Genomic DNA, 14,500 nt, shown 5'->3' on the forward strand with positions numbered 1-14,500 from the left:
CTTTAAATAAACATAAGAAAGCTAAACAGATGAGGGAATTTTTCCTAGTTACTAATGAGCTCACCTATGAATATGCTTATAGAAATAATCTAACTTGCAAATTGAGGGCTGAAGAAAAGAATTTTCTGAACCCTGTTGAGGAGAGAAGGGCAATTTATAAAAGGAACGAGATGGTCAAACAGACTAAGTCAAAATTCTGGCAGAAAGAAGATGAGAAGTTAAATGGCAAATCTTTTGATAATGTTGCAATTCACATAGATAAACCAATTAGTGGTAAGCTTTGTATTAGAAGAGACAACACACTTTTTGATAATTATTTTGTAGGAGCTAGCAACTGTGAAGATACTTATCAGATTATGGGAGGATGGGGATTTAAAGGTGGTAAAGATCCAATTTTTCCTGGGATTTATTTTATTTGTGGAGATAAAGCCTATTATAATCTCCCAGACCACTGGTATGGGACATGTTTTGTTGGGCTTGTTTTCCCAAAGGTTTTCCATGTTGACAGAAATACAGAGGGGTCTTTTGAAATTAGTAATCATGTAAACAGATTTAAAAGAGAAAGTTTCACAGAGATTTTGGGAGATATTTTTGAAGCAGTGATACCCATAGTTGGTATAACCCTGAATGCAGGAAGAATAAGAAAATTGTCCACAATTGTTGATAGACTGTCCACTGACACAGCAGGTGGTTTCCAGTTATTAGATGTTGAGGTTATCTCGGTTAGATCTATGGTGATGCAAAATCGTCTTGCATTAGACATACTCCTAGCAAAAGAGGGAGGAGTCTGTGGCATATTACATGTACAGCACTGCTGTACCTACATACCAGACGAAAGTAAGAATATTGAAATGTACATTAGAAACATCACAGAGATGCATTCGGAAATAGTTCCCCTAGAAGAGAATGATTTTTCAGAACGTCTTTCAAAAATATTTGAAGCAATCAAAACCTGGTTTCAAGAAATTGGTAGTTCAATTCTTGGCAAGATTCTAACACCTTTGATCGTAATAATTTTTGTAATAATTTTGACAAAGATCAGTTGTATGATACACAAAAGAAAGAAGCAAATGAAGGAAAAGAGAAGGATTTACAAAATAAAGAAAGAACAAGAGAAGGAAATTGAGCTTGAGGAGATGCGCAGGGCTCGATATGAGAGTTGCAAAGATTCTGCTGAAACTAGCTTTTAGAAATACTAACAGAATGAAATTGAACCATTTTCTTTGAAATAAAATTTTACTAAATTTTAGGTATAGTGTGGTGATTAGTTAATCACCAGATGAGGGAGTTGATGGAGCGAGGTTTGAAATTAAATTTATTTGGACTAGCAAAATCATACTTCCATAACATTGAATAAAAATACTAATGTTGTATGTTATATGTTAATTAACCCAACCTAGATTAAGTGTGCACCACACATGAACACGCGGGAATTAATTACATGTGCTCTTGTTGCATTTGCAAATCTGTTTTGTAACATATGATTAACATTGTTTTGTTTGTCATGTCTGTCCTATTGTCTTTGTCACTACTAAAATGCAGCTGATTATTCATGGCATGTGCTTTATTATATGTGCTTATATGTTTGTTATATGTTGTGATTGTCTGTCTGTGTATCATTTAATCATCTTTTAATTCTTTCAGATACATAAAGCTGGGCTATATGAAGAATGGTAAATATTTTATGTGCTGCTTTATTTGTTTGCTTCTGCTAGTTGTCATTTATTAATGGGATAATCACTAGCAGGGAAGGGTGGGGAACAGAAGGGTTTGTTTTATCTGAATTAATCACTCTTTTTGTGTTTGTTTAAATAATAGGCCTAAAAGTGATTTGAGGCCTAGCTTTGGTTCTGAATCTGAAGAGAAGTTGGTCGGCCTGTACGTGAGCAGAGTTGGAGCCAAGTGCAGTCATCTTGGAAACTTTCCATGGAGAGTTTTATTTTGCTTATTTCATTGAAAAGACTGTGGCTCTGACATTTGAAAAAAAACTGTGGTTCCTCTGACAATGGAACTTGTTCACGGACTGCTCAGGATGTTCTTTTCTCAAGGCCGAGGAAATGGCAGGGTTGATTTTGTCGAGCTCTGGTGGAAGTCAAGAGAAGCAACTTTTTAATTTGTTGCAAAGACACTCGGAAGCTGATGTCACTCTATGTCAATGGACAATGGCATGGTGACGCTCACACCCTGGACATAGTGATTTTGGTGGACTGACAGACAGCAACCAATCAGAGTGCTGAACTTTTAGAAAGAATTACATTTTAGTTAGATTAGCGAGCAAATAGGGTATAAAAATTGGCCTCTTGTAGGGATCGGGGCTGACTGATTCCTGAGGGTGAAGTGCTGTTCGATTTCCCATGGGCTTGTAAGCATTCAACTGTTTATTCATTTATTTTCCCTTTCAGGTCAGAAAGCTAACTTAGGGTCTAGGGCTATGTTTTCTTTAATTCATTATTTTATGCTGAGTTAAACTGTCAGTTTTTGAATCAATGATTAATGCAATAAAGCTTACTTATAAAAAATTAAATGCTGATATTAATAAAAAGCTAATTGAATTTATGCAATTTTGAGAATTTTAAAATAAACCTTTAAAATGACAAGCTGGTCTTGTTTATTGAAAAGAGTTTAAAAACAACATATTAGATCCAATTGCCTCATGTTTTAGCTGCTCTGTTGTTTCTTATGGGCCTGGTTTTGATTAGTAAGTGAGGTAGTAGATAGTGATGTCATTTATAAAGAATTTCTGTTGAAGCGCTACACCAGTACAACGCCACCTTCTTCAGGACCTCTCCAGATTCAAACATGCATATCCCAGGGAACATACAGAGAAGGCAAGTAGCATCCAATATCCAAGATCATGGATGAAATATCTTGTAAGAAATAATTTCAAAACATCTCCTTCTTTCTTCACAACCGGTGATTGGGCTATCTTTGTAAATGTAAGTGCCTTCCGTTTGATTCTAGCAGCCGGTCTACTTTCAGCTGATGTAAATGAGCATCCACAATTTCTGGATTAAGAAAATTCCTTATGTATTTTAATCATTGCCAAGCCCGTCCAACGAATCACCTTCGGAGATGAATCTTATTTCAGTCTACTATAAGGCAGATCCCGACTCACAGGTATATGGTAACCTCCTCATGGGTAAACCGATCCAGCTGTCGTGTCAGCCGTCATATACACGCATTCGCCTTAATTTATGCTATGAGGCTGTGCTGCCCCTATGGCACCAGCCCTCCGCTCAGGCTGTAGCCATTTGCAATCTCCTTCGCTCAGATTTCCCCCAAGGTGGGGCGACTCAGGGGTGGTGTCGGGCCTGTAGTGACCTGCTGGACACGTTCTAGTTGTTTCACTATGTAACCCCACACTTTACACCCACCCACCACTGGTGTCACGAGTCACGTGACCCAGTCAATTGAAGTACCTAAATTTCACCAACCCCCAACGGATTATACTTACAATTACAAAATGTCATTCATCAATAATCAGTCGATTGGCAGTGTAGAAAGTTCAATCGTTTATTAACAAAAAATACTCTGCCAGAGGAGCTCCCAGCGACGTCACACCCCGAGGACCACCGAGAAGACTGCTGGCACATTACCAGGACAAAACACATATACTATCACATTTTGCAACCGTCTACCTAAGATGGAAAAGTACAAGTTGGTATAGGAGGTGGCAAGGGATATGACCATATATGGAACACAAAGCTTCTATCTGAGCCCAGTATAGCAAGGTCACGCTGGTCGACTCCCTTCTGGTAGTTTCAGTGAGAGTCCGTACAGCGCTTGCAAGAATGTGCTTATCTGGCCGGCCCCCTCCTATAACCTTGACAGGCCCAAAAGCAGAAGCAACTGCTTGCTACATATGTTAAGCTAGTTCTCATGAGAACAGGGAAACGTGAAAACGCAGAGCCATGGAAGATTTCAAACAGCATTACAGGCTGACTAGGCTTAAAAGGGCGCTGGTCCTGCTAAGCAGCGCTAACCTATTTACAAGGAGGGGTTAGAGTATGATTTTCATAAGGGATGGCAGAGTGTAACTAAAAGGGTTTCTTAGGCCATAGAGGCATACGTAGCATGCTAATTAGTTGCATCACGCTGAACACTAACTAAGAGACTACGATCTAAGTCCCCGTGAAAGGCCTAATTGAATTCCTATTCCTCAAACCCTACTTTAAGCGTGACGAAGCTAATAACAGAGGACACTAATCGTCGAAGAGATCTTCGTCGATTGCCATAAGTTCGTGTACCTCTTGCTGGAGCATCTGAGCTTTGGAGGGGGTCGAAGAAGGGATGACAGCCGCTGTTAATCTAGAGGCACAATAAGAACAGCACACAGGACCGCACTGTAGACAGAGACAGCAGGCGAAAAGGACACCTGCCGCTCCAACCAAAATCAGTAATACCTTCCATCCCCAAGTACATAGAAGACCCCAGAACCACCCAGACAGAGACCAGGACCCATTTTCTACATGCAATTCTGCTGCTATGCGATGGAGCTTCTGAATGGCCAAATGAACCGTAGGGGCGGAGTCTGGAATGTAGACACAGCAAGAGCTGCCGATCACCCGGCATGCACCACCGCGATCAGCTAAGATAACGTCTAAAACCATTCGATTCTGAAGAGAAACGAGTCTAGTAGCCTGAAGCTCCTCTGTGATGTTAGCCATTATATCAGTAGTGATGTTAATGACGTTTTCTACTACCCTTGACAATCTCCTAATCTCTCGGCTATTGAATATCGGACCCCAGAATGGAACCAATCCCTTAGTGAAATCGGTGAACTGTTGCAGGGAGGTATCTGTCTGATCAACTTCAGTCATTGTAAGCTGTCTTCGCTGCCTGTGAGGGGCCAATTCGGAGGTATACAACTGATGCGTTTTATGATAGTCGGATGGTGCAATGTAGACTGGGGCATACAGAAAAGACAAATAACACTGGCCCGCCCAACCCCGAGGTAACCAAATATAAGCATTTTCTCCACAAACAAAATACACATTCGGGGGTGACAGCAGAGGCGGGCTACTGAATATTTGCAGATCATACGTGTAATTACAAAGGCTGATACCGACTCGCACATGACCTGTACCTCTGATGCAGAAGGGGGAAGAGGTATTCAGGATAGGAATAGGCATAATACGTGTTAAGAAGGATACTCCACACAGGTTGAGAGAAGAAGAGGAGTTTAATAGAGCTGGATTCTTCAGTGCCAACTACTGGAGTGAGCTCCCCAACATTCCAATGCGAGCTTCACTCCAACATTCTACAGGAGGGAGAGACCAAGTAAGGGGAGAAGGGCAGGGAGGGGGAAAAGGGGCGTACCATGTTATAACACACCTCCCTCTGTAACACAACAATTTTGATAAGTGCCAAGAGGAGGTGAAATGGCAACAGCCTAACTAAAATTAAAAGGAATTATATTTGAGTGAAAGGTCCAATACAAGCAATAAAATACAATACATTGAAATTGCATAAAAAAATCACAGGCACAAACACCAGTAGGAGGAACAGCGGTGAGAGCACTGAAATATATACTTTACATGCTGTAGTCAGCTTGCCATGCCGGACACCTCCGTTGCCGTGCAACTCTTCCTATACTTGAATCACCCACCGCTTCGCCAGAGTCATCATTGCTATTAGATTTGGAGACATGAACATTAGTGCAACGAGCCAATCTATCCATGCTCCACAGATTGCCATCTTCTAACAAAACAGAGTTATTGTTTACCTTCCTTATTCTAAGGGGTTTAGAGAAAACGGAAGGTTTAGACTTCACTGGAGTGGGTTTCCTGACCACCACCCAATCCCCGACCATCCACTCTCTGTCCTTTGTACCCCATTTAGCATCATACTTGTCTTTATACTTTGCTTGATTTTCTTTCACCTTCTCTGAAACATAGTTCCTGTCAACCCACACAGGGGAACCTCCATTTAACCAATTGGGGGTGAGCTTTGAACCTGGGTTCCTGCCTTTAAGAGAGGTAAACGGGGAGACTCCGGACACTGAATTAGGTGTGATGTGATATGACCACAACATCTTCCTTAAACAGTCTACCACGGATTATTTTGTCGACACAGCTAGTTGAATGGTATCCTTCAGCATTCTATTAGACCTTTCCACTAACCCATTGGATTTTGGTGAGTACAATGGAGATTTGATGTGAACAATAGATAAGTCGTTCAAGAATTTCCTCATCTCATCTGAAGTGAATTGCACCCCATTATCAACTCACTGGGGATGCCCTCTTTTGAGAAGGTCTCTTTAAGAAACTCAATGAGAAAAGCAGTGGAGATGGAAGGGACGAACTTAGTGGTTATCCAATGGGAATGATAATCGATTAGAACGAATATGAATTTTTGAAAAAGATTTAACATATTCAATGGGCCAATAATGTCCATCCCTAGTTTGTCCCAAGGTTTGGTAGGCACAGTGATAGGAACCAAAGGAGCTTTGCGGACATTCTTGGATTTGTCACTAGTACCACACTCAATGCAATTTTTTACAAGTTCTTCAATTTGTGTGTCCATTTTTGGAAACCAATAGCTTTGACGAATTTTACTTTTCGTCAGACTTCGACCCGGGTGACCTTCATGCCCTATCCGTATGATGTGACCTATCATTCCAGACGGAGGGACTATCTTGTTACTCCTCCAGACCAGGTCTTCCACTATAGATAATTCATCCTTCACGCACCAGAACTCTTGGAGATCCTCTGGCACCTCCTCTTTTTTCTCCGGCCAGCCCTTTGAAATAATTTCTTTCAATTTGTGCAACACATCATCTTCCTGAAGTGACTTCTCCCACTCATCTTTTTTTATGGCCAGGACATCAACAGCAAGGATGGTTTCTTATACTTGGATCTCTTCAGGTTCATTTTCCAATACTGCCATACACGAAAGACAGTCTGCCAAGGAATTTTTTGAGCCAGGGACATGTACAATGGAATAGTTCAACCCTTGCAGTCCTAGAACCCACTTGGAGATGCGTGGAGTAGTATTTTCTAGCAGTTTGGTAGCAAATAGCGGGATCAAAGGTTTGTGATCCGTCCTTAAGCAGAACGGAATTCCCCACAAAAAGTACTTAAAATGGTGAATAGCCCTGTAACACGCGAGTGCCTCTTTCTCGATGGTGGAATAATTTGCTTCCGCAGCCTTCAAGGCAAGTGAATAGGAACAGTTAGGTCTTGTACATAAGGTCAAAATATGTTTGTATAAAAAATCAAGTGAAATGTAAAATAATTCAATGTGTATAAAGTGTTACTGAATAAAACATAAGAAGTAAGAAGAAAATAAAAATCCAAAAACATCTGGTTTTATTCCAATGTTTGCAGACTGAAGTGATTGTTGTTGAAACTGACTAGCATCAGCATCTTCTGTTGTTTCTCACAAGCTTGTGGCTAAGCTGTGCTACTGGTAGCCCAGACCCAGTGGTGGTATTTTTGGTAAGACTTCATATGCAACATTGTCCAGTAATATTTTACATTCAGGATATGCATTCACATTCTATTCACCAATGTTCATCACTTGAAAAATAATGTCCCCTTGCAACGGTTGGTCCAACTCTTGGACCACCATGTGAGTAGTACTTTTCTTTTCGTGGCATACCCTCGAAAAATGACCCCTTTTTTTGCAATTACTGCAAGTGACTCCCCTCGCTGGACACTTTACATCATTAGCTAGATGGTTTGGGTTACCACATCTGTAGCACTTTGGCTTGTTGGGCTGTGCACTGTGTTTATTCACCTGAGGTTGGTTAGACTTAATTTTAACATCTCTCTGAACTACTTTCTTCACACCATTGTCATTAACTTGTTTAACCTCACCAGCCTCCTTCATTTCATTCATACAGTAGCTTGTGTGCTCAATGCTGATGGCAATATCAATAGCTCTTTGTAAATCAGGGGCTTTTTCTAGGAGTCTCTCCTGAATTTTCTTTTCACATGTGCACCTAACTAATTGGTCCCTGATTAAGGACTCAGAAAGAAGAGCAAAATCACACGTGGCTGCCAAACCCCCAACACAGCAATATAATTCTTGACTTTCTAATTTTTTCCTTGAGCCCGCAAGAAAGATTTATGATGCTCAAGAACTATATTAATCCTGTCCCCAAACTGTTCTGCCAATTTTTTTTACGGTAGCCTCATACACATCAGGCTGAACCCCGCCATCTCCACCCACATTGGCGTTAGCACCGTCAACGGCTACTTCAGGTAAGTCTTCGAATACATCCCTTCCATATTTTCCCAAATTATGCAGTAAAATGTGTTGCTTCCTTAAAGATGAAAATCTATTTCCTCCTATAGCAATCAAATATGATTCAAACAAATTAAACCATTTTTTCCAGGGAATAATGGATCACCTGCTTCATCCAAAAATGGTGGTGGCTGAGACATATTTAAGGATGTCATGATAATAACTAGAGAGAGAAGAAGAGAAGAAAACAAAAATAGAGAGAGAACCAGAATGATGAAAATTGAACACCCAGTGTGGGTAGAAATTGAAAGGTAGAGGCAAAACCGTCACAATAGCTTACCACCTAGGATACACAAAATATTTTCAACAGGCCTAGGTAATAAAAACAGAATGGCAGTGCTGTGCCAATCAGTGAAGAAAACGCCAAATGGCTTCTATGGGTAAACTGAATACAGCTATATCTATACTGAATTGATGGTACCAAAAGAATACAGATTAGCGCTATGTAGATATTGTAAATAGATTACTTTTGCAAACACTACTGATTTATAAAGGAAAACACACAACATCAGTATTTACCACCCAGAACTCACTTCAATAATAACTCAAATGCACATTTGATTCGAGAAAACATGTGCACCCCACTCTCCTTGCAGGTCAATGGCCACAGGTGAAAACTTCAACAATTCCTGACTGACTAAAATGACATACCTATAAAAAGAAGGAAAGTCACAGTCTCCCTACGACATCAAAACGGCCGTCAGCCGTCGTGTTCCAGAAGCAAATTACCGTTCCCTTGACAGGAGCGAAGACGCCTTACAGTCATGCACCCATTCCTTGTCAAAAGGATAGCCCAGCAGACCGAAACAGTTAAGAGGGGGGAGGCTTCCTACACAATGTCTCCTACCTCACTTTTGCCCATCAACAGTAAGGGCTGGAAGATTACTGTTAAGTACGGAAACAAACCGGAGGATTCCGAGTTGTCACCGCTGATCAGGTCGGGATAAGTGGACACGAGCGCTAACTTTTCTCGTTACCTCAGGGTGGTTCACCAATGTGGAACTGAGGAACGAAGGGATCAGTCAGGCTGCTCCTACTATGCCGATGTCAATTTTCCCCACCACCTGGAGCTGAAAGCAATCCGTCACCGATCGCTGTCCTTCGCAGAGGAACTGACGTGACAGGAACCACACGAAGCGGAGCAGGCTCTCTGACATAGATTTCCCGCGCCGGCCACCAGTCGGAACAAAACAAGCGTCCCATTGCCGAGGAAACTCCGTTGGTAAGGAACTGACGTGACTGAAATTGCAAAAGGTCGTAGCAGGTTCACCGACGTAATGTTTCAACGCCGACACCAGGCAGAACGAGTTCAGCGTCCCGTTGCTGAGGAAATACCTTTACATCCCCAGTCACAGTGCTCATGTGAATGAGACGGCTGCTGCTTAGATGTTGAAACGACAGGGTCTCTTAATCTATTCCTGCTCACCGAAGTGTCACAAACTACGGATAAGCTCAATGGATTACTTCACAATGGTTGAACCGTGACAGGGGTGAATGGCGTGCCGCTACGCCTCTCTTATGATCGGTTGACTTTTGTAGTTGGCAGCTATAACTGGGGAAAGAATCCTAACCGTCCCCAGCACGGTATCAGTCGCCAAATTGTTAAGAAGGATACTCCACACAGGTTGAGAGAAGAAGAGGAGTTTAATAGAGCTGGATTCTTCAGTGCCAACTACTGGAGTGAGCTCCCCAACATTCCAATGCGAGCTTCACTCCAACATTCTACAGGAGGGAGAGACCAAGTAAGGGGAGAAGGGCAGGGAGGGGGAAAGGGGCATACCATGTTATAACAATACGTTCACTGGTAACATTTCTAGAAATAAACTGCTGAAAATATTGCGAATGGTTAAAGCTAGCAAAATCAAACAATTCATCTATTAGCCAAGTATCATTTATATTATCTGTATAGACATTCATACAGGCACTAGGATCTAAGGATCCTTCCCCGTGATTGCCCTCGGGATCAAAACCTTGATGTGTCTCAATGTAGGCCAAAACCATTTCATAGTCCCTCTCGGAGTACTGTTTAGGATGGGCCACATAATGGTTATACATAGCAGATAGCATCTGAAACCAGGCTTCACAGCTTCCTAGGAATGACATAGGCAAAGAAAGGAACAAATCGTGCTTATGCATAACGGATGGCAACAACCCACAGACCCAACATTTTGTCATATTCGTAGTACTGTGTGTCTGATGAAGCATTTCTATAAAAACATTCTTAGCATATGTCTGACGGTGTCTTTCTTTATGTGGTGCTAAAGTGAACATAAAGTGTTCAGGAGGAGCAGCAGTCGACATCATCATTGATTACTACTTTTATCCGAGTCTTTCCTCATCTCCTAACAGTGTCACCTGAGGTACTGTGATGTTTTCTTGGCCGCAGGTTGTAACGGACATGACCGGGCATTTCCTGATCAGGAAATAACAAAGGGGAAGGTGCAATACCTTCATCAGAACCACCGCCAACCAGATCAACATGGACAGGGCCAGGGGCGATTGCTGATTCTCCAGAGACTGCCCCGTCTGGCCCTGTCTTTCCTTCAGCTCCGATTTCACAAGCGTCGGAGAACGGTACCAATGCAACAGCTCTCTCACCCTCTTGGGTCAGGATTCCATCGGGGTGTCGCCGGTCATAAGGAAGTGGAAGAGGGATTCTTTTTAGATGCGACACATGGATCCAGTGTCGTTTTCCATCCACCTTGACCGCCGTCCGTGTGGCCAAGAGTACCTGATGTGGCTCAGACCACCTCGGAGCCAAGCTGGTGTCCCGATCGTATTTCTTAACCAGCACCCACTGGCCGGGTTCCAGGCGATGTCCAGGGCCCTCTGGCAGGGGTTGCAGTACAGACGCTACCTGCTGATGAATAGAACGAAGGTTTTTAGTCAAAGTATATAGGTAATCGCTCAACATAGGATATTCAACATCAGTAAATGATCTTGGTCTAGGCACACCCCATACATAGTGGGTCGCCCAAAAACTATCTCATAGGGAGACAAGCCAGTGCGTGAATGAGGGGTGACCCGTAGGGACATAAGAGCTAATGGGAGGGTGTCAGGCCATTTTAAACCAGTGCTCTCTTGGATTTTTGCCATTTTTAGTCTCAGTATTCCATTATATTTCTCAACTAGTCCTGCTGACTGGGGGTGTCTAGCTGCATGAAACTTTTGTTTTATCTGGAGCCCATTGCATATACATTGCACAAGGGCCCCATGGAAATGCCCGCCGTTATCAGACCAGATGAAGCGAGGCAATCCGAAGCGCGGGATAAACTCTTTTATCAGTGCTTTTGCTGTGGCTAGGGCAGTATTTTCTTTTGTAGGGTACGCCTCAACCCACTTGCTGAAGGCACATACCACCACCAATACGTATTTCAAGTTATTGACGCGCTCCATATGGATGTAGTCCATCTGGAGCACCTCAAATGGCAATGTCGGGGGTGCAAAATTCCCACTCAAAACAGGTTCTCCTTTCCCCGGGTTATGTTGCAGGCAAACCATGCAATATTGAACAAGACGTACAGCTGTTCTCTGTATATTGGGGTTATTCCAAACTGGATCCAGCAATGCACAAATGCCTTTAGCTCCAACGTGGGCTGGTCCATGGGCCATAGTAACGACAGCCTGCACCATGGCATTGGGCAGCAACCATCGCTGTTTGTCTGTCAGATCCACCCAACAGTTATTCTCATCCAATCTTCCTACTTCCTGTTCCCATCTGTCCAACTCCACTGAGGTTGCTTCTTTCTGAATTTCTCGCACACTTTCAATAGTATTATCGAACAAGTCGGACTCCCCCACCCACCTGGCAGAGGAGTTCACATACATAGAAGATACCATGGACTGGGCTGTTTGTTTAGCTACCTGGGAGCAGATTTATGTTAACTGGCGCATCCCCAGGGATGCGCCAGTTAATGTGCGCCACAGTGCGCCACAGCTCCGCCACCCATGGTGCGCCGCATTTACAATGCGGCGCACCATGGGGCAAAAACGGCACAGATGCGTGACGCATCTGTGCCGTAAAGGCGGCGCATTGCTGGAGTTGCGTCGCAAGCGCGACGCAGCTCCAGCAAGGCTCGGGGGTGCCCTATCTGACCAATGCTGCATCAAGACCTACGCCTGCTTCAAGCAGGCGCAGGCTTTTGACGCAGCATTGGCCTGAAAGTGACTGAGTGAAATCTTATAGAAAGTGACTGAGTGAAATCTTATAGATTTCACTCAGCCACTTTTGCGAGGCGCACCAGCCCCGGAACGCCCACCCTGCGCCTGAACGCCCACAAGCGGCGCAGGGCTTTACAACGTGACGCATCTGCCTAGATGCGTCACATTGTAAATCGTTCGTAGGGATGCGCCACGTTTACGCCGCCTTGCGTGACGCAACAGCGGTGTAAACGTGGCGCAAGGCCTTCATAAATCTGCCCCCTGGTCTGCAAAGGCATTACCCTCACCTACTTCATCCACCACTGTCTTATGTGCACCACATTTTATGATTGCTACTTTCTTAGGGAGAGTCAAAGCTGCAAGTAATCGTAACACCAAGGGGCCATTCTGTATCTTCTGACCATGTGAGGTGAGAAACCCTCGTTCCCTCCACAGCCTCCCGAAACTATGGGCCACGCCAAAGGCGTACTGGCTGCCCGTGAAAATGTTGACCTCTAATCCCTCACTTAACTCACAGGCTCGTAGTAAAGCCATCAACTCAGCGACTTGGGCTGATCGATGGGGTATTCGGAATGTTTCAACTACTGTTTTTAGAGTGGTAATTGCATAGGCAGCTGTCGTTGTGCCATCTGCTAATTTGAAACAAGAACCATCCACATACAATTCCCCTTGGGGGTCAGATAAGGGAGTGTCTGTGAGATTGATTATTTCCTTCGTTTCCTCCTCTGTCCTAAAAATACAATCATGGACATCATTCGCCTGTTCCCCCGAAGGGAGGGGCAACAGTGTAGCCGGATTCAACGTGGCACAACGCTTAATGGCCACATGCGGAGCAAACAAAGTCAATTCATAACCCGTGAGGCGCGCGCTCGTCAGATGCTGTGTCTTAGTTTTATTTAATAATGCTTCCACAACATGCGGCACCATCACGGTCAAATTAGAATTTAAAACAAGCCCTTCCGATTGTATGATGGCTGCCGCCACAGCCGCAGTGGCCCTCAGGCAACTGGGAAGTGCTCTGGCCACATTATCCAATGTGACCGAAAAATAAGCACACGGTCTTTGCTTACCACCAAAGCCCTGTGTCAACACTGAAAGCCAACAACCATCGACCTCGTGCACATATAGTACAAAAGGTTTACGGTAGTCAAGAGTACCTAAGACAGGGGCAGAACACAGAGCAGATTTCAGAGAAGCAAAGGCAGACTGACATTCATCAGTCCAAGGGTGGGGTTCATGCACATCTTTAGTGGTTAAGTGTAGCAAAGGTTTAGCAAGAAGAGAAAAATTAGGAATCCATTGGCGACAATAAGAGGTAATGCCAAGAAAAGCACGGACTTCACGTTGAGTGCAAGGCACAGGCATATTAGAGATGGTAGTAATTCGTTCAGGCGACAGACGCCTACCCTCCTTAGACAGTAAGTTGCCTAGGTAGGTCACTTCCTGTCGACAATATTGGAACTTGGACAAGGAAACTTTATTACCCCTGTCCGCCAGATGGTGCAACAATTTAACCGTGGCCTCTTTACAACCCTCTTCAGTGTCAGATGCTATCAATAAATCATCAACGTATTGCAAGAGCACGCTACCATCTGGCAAGGACAGGTCATCCAGGACCGCCTTAAGGGCTTGGCTATAGATGCTAGGACTTTCGGTATAGCCTTGAGGAGCGCGACAGAATCTGAAGCTTCGGCCAGATAATGAGAAGCCGAAGATCTGCCTGCTATCAGGATGAATAGGGATACTAAAGAAAGCATTCTTCAAATCGATAACAGAGAAATACTTAGCAGTGGGAGGTATCATAGTAAGGATGGTAGTGATGTCAGACACCACTGGGAATTGGGGCACCACTATCTTATTAACTTCTCGTAAATCAATTACAAAACGATAGACATCAACATTTTCAGATGTCCCTGTCTCAGGAACTTTTTTCAAAATAGGCAGGATAGGGCTATTACAAATATTTGATGCCGTTTCTTCCACCACCCCTTTATCAATTAGATCCTGTATAGTAGAAAGCAAAGCTCGCTCTCCCGCTGGGGAGATCTTGTATTGGGGTATGCGAGGTAGCCTAGCACCGGGCTTTCAT

General features: G+C 43.5%; 1 long non-coding RNA gene across 1 annotated transcript in view; it reads right to left on the minus strand.

Moving 5' to 3' along the window:
* LOC144761246 (uncharacterized) overlaps window positions 1–14,500 on the minus strand; it is a 221,622-nt gene that overhangs the window by 51,811 nt on the left and 155,311 nt on the right. The window contains exon 2 of the long non-coding RNA XR_013595643.1: window positions 10,849–11,110. This is a non-coding gene — a long non-coding RNA (uncharacterized LOC144761246). The remainder of the gene's footprint in view (window positions 1–10,848; window positions 11,111–14,500) is intronic.

Source organism: Lissotriton helveticus, chromosome 6 (assembly GCF_964261635.1).
Source record: "Lissotriton helveticus chromosome 6, aLisHel1.1, whole genome shotgun sequence".
Classification (NCBI taxonomy): Eukaryota; Metazoa; Chordata; class Amphibia; order Caudata; family Salamandridae; genus Lissotriton; species Lissotriton helveticus.